Genomic DNA, 8278 nt, shown 5'->3' on the forward strand with positions numbered 1-8278 from the left:
GTATGTGCTTCTGTTTAAGTGTACAGCTTACTGCAAAAGGGCCACTAGTGCTGATGGAAAGCTTATAAAAGTTCTACAGAAGTTTGCACTTCTAAATCTGACAAAATTTGTTGGGTTTTTTTTGTTGTTTTTTTGGGTTTTCTTTTGCAAATTGCCCAATTCAATCATGTGCTGTAAAAAAGTGAACAGTTCTCCCACACATAATGCTGACTCACACATCAAAGATTACTGAGGCGTTGCTTCCCCGGAGGATTAATCAGTTACTCTGGGGAAACTGTAGAATGTTTATCCCTCCCTCTTCATGACCATTCATGAATCTACTGAATATTTCACTGCTGCAGGCAGCATCTCTGATCTGTGTTCTGGCAGGAGAATATTTCTTCTTTTCTGGTTTAATTTTTGGAGCTTCAAAAATGCAAATGGCCTGAGAAACCTAATGAGTTTTGTATCTTTCCAAAATCTTCAGACAAAAGGCTTTGGTGAGAGAATTATTGCAGATTGCTTTTAATTTGCTTTAGACCAATGCTGATTGCTGTGTTTCCAGTGCACAATTTAAGCAACAAGAAGACAGCAGTGAGAACAGAAACCTGTTTCTGATGCTATATACATATCAGTTATATGATGTTATATACATGTAAAGCATGTAAGTTGTACTAGCGCTATTATTCAGTGTGAACTAAGTTTGGCATAAGTGCTTGCTCATATTAAGGATTTGAAGAATTCGGACTTTCCTTAATTGCAAAGTGATTCCAGTATTCTAAATAATTCTCTGTGCTCTTTCTTGCTCGCTGTGCAAATCTATCCAATTCCCACTGTCCCCAGCTCTCAAACAACTGCTGTGGACCCTTTCTAGACTTTTCCTTCCTGCTGGTAGCCTGCCTGCCTTTTCCTCTCTCCCAAAAGACCTTGCTGTGTTTGCAGGAACCTGAATGTCAGACAAGGTTGCAACCTGAGCTACTGCCCTTACTGGCTCCTAGCTGCACACTGATTCCTAGAGCAAGCCCAGGAATATGGCAAACCCTGCTGAAGATTTAGTTCACCTTTGGCCCTATTTCAGCCAAACAGCAAGGTAGAGGCTTAATTTTAACTGCATCTGCAGTGCAATTAGCTGTGTGCTTAGAGTTAATAGATGTATAATTAATTTCCATGAGGATCATACCTTAGCAAGCATGCCCTCACTGGCATGCAATGTTACACTTGCAGGTAATTGAAAATCCTTTTGAAACTTCAGTGTAATTTCTGTTCTGAACAGTTCTAGAGAAACCTACTTTCCTTCTTTTTGTAGTATATTTATAGAAAATCCATCAACTTATGCCATCAATTCATTTTTGCATCTTATTTGTTAATATTCTCCCTAGAAATGCGTAAGTCCAGTAATTTTGTTATGATATTAAAGCCATAAATAAAAAAATACATTAAACACACTGCAATTTTTGTACGATACTTATTTTTATTGGGATGCCACTTTTAATCTAAGACCATTATTTTCTGCAGAACATTTATCTGTGTACATCTCACTGTCAAGAGGCTGTAAAAAATCAGTGGTCTACAGAGCCAAGAGGGAAGTACTGCTGCTCCAGATGCCATCCAATTCCCTTGAAAAGACAATGAAATACTTATTCAAGATTGCAGGCCACAATACTGAAGTCAGTAAGCCTTTGTCATTCATATTAGCTGGGATTGTAAAACATACTTCTCGGATGGATTTACATTCTTCCCTATTCTTTATGCTACATACTATTTCTCTTAAAATAGACTCTTTTTCATCAAAAGAATCTATTTCTTCTTTGATCTGTTATAGCATTTTCGAAAGCACATGGGACAGATATTTTCCTATTATGTCTGGTGTGTTACTGCAGCATTATGGAAGCAAATGCATAAAGATTCACCGTGAGCGTCCAAAATGAACTCTGTCCTTCTCTGCTGCTTTATGCCAGGATGTGCAGACTGGCTTTGTCCCATTCTTTCCCATCAGTGCCCTCTCATTCCCATTGTTGTTATTCTTATGTCATGGTAAGTATTTCAGAAGATTGCTTTACAGTTGACCAGGCTAGAAGGTCATCCTTGAACTGTTATAGCCTGTGAAGGCTATGGAGTGTTTTTGATGCATTAAATTACAGGGGGAGCCTGGCATTTTGGTTTAAAAAGAAGCTATATTTTGACTGTTCCTAGCACACTTTAATTCTATCACAGCTATCATTTTCCTCTGCTGACTTGAATCACTTGCTAGATCTCAGCTCTTAGTTCAGCTGAATCTTGTCTGTGTAAACTTGACCGTATCTTGAACATTGAGATTTTTTATCTTTTGTCCGTCTTTAATGGTAGTGCAGTGTCAGCTGTCTTCATTCTGTGACTGCTGGGTGAGGTCTTGGCTGTGAAGTCAGTGGGGATTTTGCCACGGAATTCAATGGGGCTAAGGTTTCACTCAACGTATTTTTTGTACTCTGTCTGTTTTATTCTAAGCTAAAAAACACTCTTTAAAAAGCTTTTAGATTTAGTTCTTGTATGAAATACTCTCCTTTGCCAGAGAAAAATAAATAGGTGTTTTTAAGCTATGAAGTGTGGTGTCTTTCAACTGTTTGAACAGCAAAGAACAAAATATGGGAAAAAAACTGAATTTTATTAAAATTTAATATTAGGTATTAAGCTAATTTTCCAAATACTAAATATGTTATCACTATAGTGATAAACAGGATACTTTTAGAACAGTATGAAATGTAAGTACTGATTTTCTGTCTAAAGCATGATGTTGTGTTGCCTGTCAAAATCTGAATATCATGCAACAGCCCAGTCTTTATACTTGTGCATTTTTCTCAAGAAAATTTCAAATTTAGATAAAACACCTCTATATTACTTTACCTTGTCCAGTATTTAGAAATGAAATCAAATTGTCACTTCCTTTTGATGTGATCATTCTCTGACTGGAATAAAGAAATCAGCTGGGCTTGCCAGAATGCAAGGCCTAGAACATCATGCAGCAAGCAAAGCAAGCATTCAGAAATGCAGTTTTCAGAAAACCTGCTAAAAATTGTGCAGAAACCCATAAAAATACAGAGCAGAAAACAGTGAACACACACTCAGCGTTGGTTGAAGAAAAAAACCAACAAACCACTTTTAAATGATCTTTACTGGAGAGCTGGATATTGGGCTACTGGAGCAACACCTCTTGGAAAAAAAGCACCTCTCTTGTTCAAAAAGCAAAGCCAGCATCATGTGCAGAGCAGAGGGAAGGAAGAACCCTGCCTCTGTGCACCTTCCCTGCTGCAGGGTGGGCTCTGTCAACAGCCCAGTGTGGGATTATTATCTTACATTAGGTTTCATTTTAAATAATACAGTGTTTGATTTTTTTCCCTTCCTAGAAGTAGCATCTTTTTCTCAAGTCTTCTCTTGGTTTCTTATTTCAAGTTGATAATGCAGTGACATTAGCATTTTATCCAGTGACACAAGAGATGTACTTACACACCTGCCAGACAAAAGTGATTAGTGTGTAGGCTGATACAGGTGAAAGACATTTAAGCTGTAAGAAGACAGAAAAGTGAAATAACATTTTAAAAAATCAGGAATTTTCAGCATAGTCTGTGCTACAACACTGGAAATTTATAAAAAATAAAAAATCAGTATACAAATACTTTGGGTTTACTGTATTAGCTGTGCAAATGATACTCTTATGGCAGTGATGTTGCTATAACTACTCATGCATAAAGCAAATGAACTGTAAGTATCCAGTATCTGTCATCGTATTCTCTTCCACAAGTGTTTCCTAAATGTTGACTTTTGCAACTCTTTTTTTTCCATTTCATGTTCTACAAATTGAAAGGTCTTGCCTTTGACTGTCTGTACCTGACCCATGACATATTTTGGCAGCCTAAAAAATATATGAACACACTGAGTACACAGAGATAGGCAAAAGTGTATAACATGAAAACTGCATATTCAAATACCTACCTGGTTTCTCAGTTTCTGCATGCAGCACCTGAATTTGACACCTATGAATGTCAACTATGGATTATTAGGCTCTATTTTTAATGACTTAAAAAGTTAGAAAGAGTTTAGAGACAGAACGTATGACCTTTCACCTCTGGTTAGAGGAAGCATTCTGAATAGTCATTTTTCATACAATCTCAAAAAAAAAAGCTGATTTTTTTGTTCTGCACTCTTATGTTACCGTCACCACCCAGTATTCAAACACTTTTGAATAAATATTATAAGAGGCTGTGGGGTCCATGCTTTGGGTTAGGGTCCAAGTCCTATTATTTGTGTTCTTTTCCTCATTAACTTACTGTGTTTTTTTCTCCAAGCTTCATCCACTTTCTGCAATTTTTTCCTCATTGTTAGGGTTTTCTCAGTGGCCATGGGAGCACTCAGAAGTACATGTGAGACTGATGGTTTTCTTTCACAGCAGTTCTGACCCTCTTCCCCCAGCCCTCCCTTTCTCTACTAATACTTTCTATTTCCACCACCCTGCACACATTTCCTGTATGTTTTCTACCACTGTTTTTGTTCTTGTGTATGTAACCAATTGCAAAAATGCATTTGACATCTTGGTCTCAGGTGGACACGTTTGCGGCCATTTCTGTTTCTTTCTGCTAGAAAGCTATGCGAAAGGAGATGAGAAAATTTTGTTTCCTGCTTTCATATGTTATGTGCTTAAGGTCAGGTGGGTTTGGCACTTCTAAGGAGCAGAGCTGTTATAAATAAAACTCTTGAAGAGGGGTGAGGGTTGCTTTTTATGGCATTGAGATTGGACTAATTAAAGACTTTGAAGATTAAGATGAAGGCTCTGAGTAGAAGAACCACCCATCAGAAAAGTTTCATTTCCTCTGGGTATGTGTTGGATCACTCATCAAAGCTGCTGGGAGTTGCCTCAAAGTTTTGTAGTGATAACAATCCCAGTGGCATGAAGCCTACATACTTCTAATGCAAAATAAGTTTTCTAGCCCTGTACTCTTCATTATGGACGCTCTTTAGGAAATCAGACTGCGAATACCAGCAGACAACATTACAGCCCTACAAGCTGAATTCTCCATTCAAAGTAAACAAATATGAAAGTTGATCCTCATCTGCCCTGGTATATATTTTGGGTTACGTCTGTATTACTGAAGTGTTGTTGCTGACTTAGCTATGCAGGAGTGAGACTCACAGACAGCACAAGAAGTGAAACACACGTACTTGCAAAACAGGTTAATGGTGCCTACCAAGAGACTTCTATGCTCTTCTGGCGGCTGTGCAGATGGAGAGTTAACTGTGGTATTGAACTACGTAAGATTTGCTCAATTTACAAGGAGTCAGAACTTGCTAACTGGGTAATGTCAGTGTTTTAATGAGTTGGACTATATTAAAATTAGAATGATTAATACACATAGCTGACCTAACCAAAGCAAAACCGAGATCTCAGAAAAGTCTTAGGAACATTTTAAATTGAGCTGAAACTAATGTTTAAAATATTTCATCACCAACTGATAAGCCAGTCTCATGGCTAAAAAAGAATATTTCAGGGTCATCTTTAGCAATGTGGCAAGATTTGCTATTAAAGTATCCTGGGAACCTTTCTTGGTTGGTCAGTACTCTAGCACAACCTTTCTCATGCTAGTGTAATCCAGCTGAGAATAATTCCTGGGAAAGTTGTTTCTGTGATTATTATTCCAGTCTGTATTATTTATTCAAGCTAATAATCTATGAGTCTATTCATAGAATTATAGAATCATAGAATGGCCTGGGTTGAAAAGAACGACGATGATCATCTAGTTTCAACCGCCCTGCCATGTGCAGGGTCATAATTCATTATTCATTACATTATTCAGTAATGATTTGTCTCAATTTGGAATTCCTATACAAAAAATTTCAACTTAATTTCATAACTGGAATTTAGTAAGCAAAAAAGTAAAGTCTATTATTTTTCTTTTCTTGTAATAGCCTGAACTGCACCATTTGTTGTACTGACTGTAGTAGCAGAACTGAGAAAACAGGATTCAGTCACCACAGCCTCTTGCCAAGATCCATATCTGTGTTTTGTTGACATACTAAAGGCAAGCTGCATAACTAAGGACTATTTTCCAATAGCTTCATAGCACAAGATATAAGTTACCATTCTTACATTCTGTACATGAGTATTTCTCATCCTTTAAGATTCTGTTACCCACCAGCAAAACAGCTAGACTCGGAAGTTCACCTCAATGTCATGAATGTTCACAAGCTTTGGAGTAGTTTTAGATATTTCTTTGCTTGAACAAATGCAATATCTATCTGAAGTGGTGCAGCCACTTCATCCAAAATCTCAAGTGACTTCTTCATCCCATGCTGGGGCAAGATTAGTGGCCTGCAGCTCCTTCTGGGCTTTTTCTGATCTCAAATTCTGGCTCAGGGAAAAAGAGAATCAGCTCCTGTTATCTGTGCTAGGCAATCAGTCACACTCTTAAGGGCTGGAAATTAATCAACTCTTTCATTACTGGTGATGGAAAATGATATACGTTTCTTCAGCTGAAGACTTTTTCCCGATACTGGAGAAAAGTGGAATTTCACTATCATCCAAGTGTTTATCTTTTTTTTTTTTCCTTCTTTTCTTTTTTTCTTTTTCTTTTTCTTTTTCTCTTCTTTTTTTCCAGAACACAAGCAAACAGTAATCACAGGTTCTTGGGCCCAGACGAAAGGAAATTGAAGCTGTCGTTCTCCTCTGCAGCTGTCCTATGTCAAAGCCATCTACTGTACCTAATACAGGAGTTCTTGCTGCAGGAGCCCTACCAGTCTTGTGCAATTCTCAGTAAGGTTTCTGCTAAACTTTCCAGAGATCACACTTACCTAAGATTTTTCATAGCCTGACACTTTCTGCTCCCCTTCATCTCTGCTTAGCCTTTTGCAGGACACCCAAGAGACTCATGGATTTTGTGGAACTGGGTTGGATTTTGGCAGCATTGCTGCTGACAGCTACCCTTTGAGATTGAGATACCACATTTTTAAAAAGGAAATGAAGTATTCCTGTCCTTCCCACTCATATCCTACCAAGCAGGGAAACAACCCAGCAGCTATGAATAAATCTGAATAGAAGCCAGTTTTACACAGAACACCAAGGGTTATATTGTCTTTGCATTTAGGTAAAATAATTTTTCCCCCCACTGAATATTGACTGAGTGTATACTAATTTCTCTGCTGAACTGGATCCAGACTCTGCTCTCTGATGTGGAAAGAGGTGGTAGAAGAAGGAGAAAGGTTTTCTCAGCATTGAGCTGCAGGCTGTCTAGCTGTACAGAGTGTAATGATGCAGCTCAGCATCCCATGTGGCACTTCTGTGTGCCTGGAGCTACAGGAGGCATTTTTATCCCTTGGCCCTGATGCCATTCCAAGAGGAGCTAGTGTCACAACAGCACATGCATGTTTCAGAGCATTAGCTTGAAAGTTACATAACCTAAATATGTACTGGAGATATGACTGCTGTATTAGCTATGACTGTTACTCTACATTCCAGCGTAGGCTGACACTAGGAAATGATAATTGGATTGTTTTGCTGAAATGTAGGCAAGAAATTGAGAATCAGCAGTTATGTGCTGTAAGTAAACTTAAAAAATGCAAGCAAAATAAAAAAAAATAATCCACTGATTCAAAATGTATGTGTATGGAAAAAATGTAATGTACCAAACATTAGCTTCATTCCCTGAAAAAGGACAGGGAAGATATCAGTATCTCCCCAGTGAAGAAGAAACTTACAGAAACTGTAGGTAGTTCAATTAAGAAGAAGCCAAAGCATTTCTAAAGAGTGGACTTTCATTTTTGATCATCTTGAATCTTCTGAATAACTACTGTGCTGCACAGATCGCAATGAAAGAAAAATAGCAGGCTTCCCTGGAAGATCAGACAGACCTTTAGTTCTGCAATGGTGGAAAGCTGCACAGACTCCTCGAAAGCTGTCATCTGGCACACACTTAGGGATTTTAAATGCATAAAACCAGTAGGTCTAATAATGAAACTAATGAGGCTAAGCATTCTTACTGTTCAGAGCGCAAAAATGCCCAAAGCTTAGTCAGTGATGGGAAGACAGTGAATTCACTGTAGGGGTAAATTAAACATCTTTCAAGGGAAGAGCAATGTGACTAAGCTTTTTCATACGTGGGACATATTTCACATGCAGTTTTTACACAGAGACTAAAGATTTGCATATTCTAACACTAACAGAAAGAGTGATATGCAAGGCCAGTGCCCACATTTGGCTTGTGCTATGAGAACACATTAGGCAATCACTGATAAGGTTCGTTTTTACTGCCAGAACACTATGATGAGATATTTGTGT

The 8278-nt window shown here is 38.0% G+C and overlaps 1 long non-coding RNA gene across 1 annotated transcript; it reads left to right on the forward strand.

The window, feature by feature from the left end:
• The first annotated feature begins 265 nt into the window (after positions 1-265).
• On the forward strand, positions 266-2573 carry LOC104910390. The gene is made up of 3 exons (XR_793027.3): positions 266-479; positions 922-1069; positions 1495-2573. It is a non-coding gene; the product is annotated as an uncharacterized LOC104910390 (long non-coding RNA).
• Positions 2574-8278: the final 5705 nt, after the last annotated feature.

Source organism: Meleagris gallopavo, chromosome 3 (genome assembly GCF_000146605.3).
Source record: "Meleagris gallopavo isolate NT-WF06-2002-E0010 breed Aviagen turkey brand Nicholas breeding stock chromosome 3, Turkey_5.1, whole genome shotgun sequence".
In the NCBI taxonomy this organism is placed as follows: domain Eukaryota; kingdom Metazoa; phylum Chordata; class Aves; order Galliformes; family Phasianidae; genus Meleagris; species Meleagris gallopavo.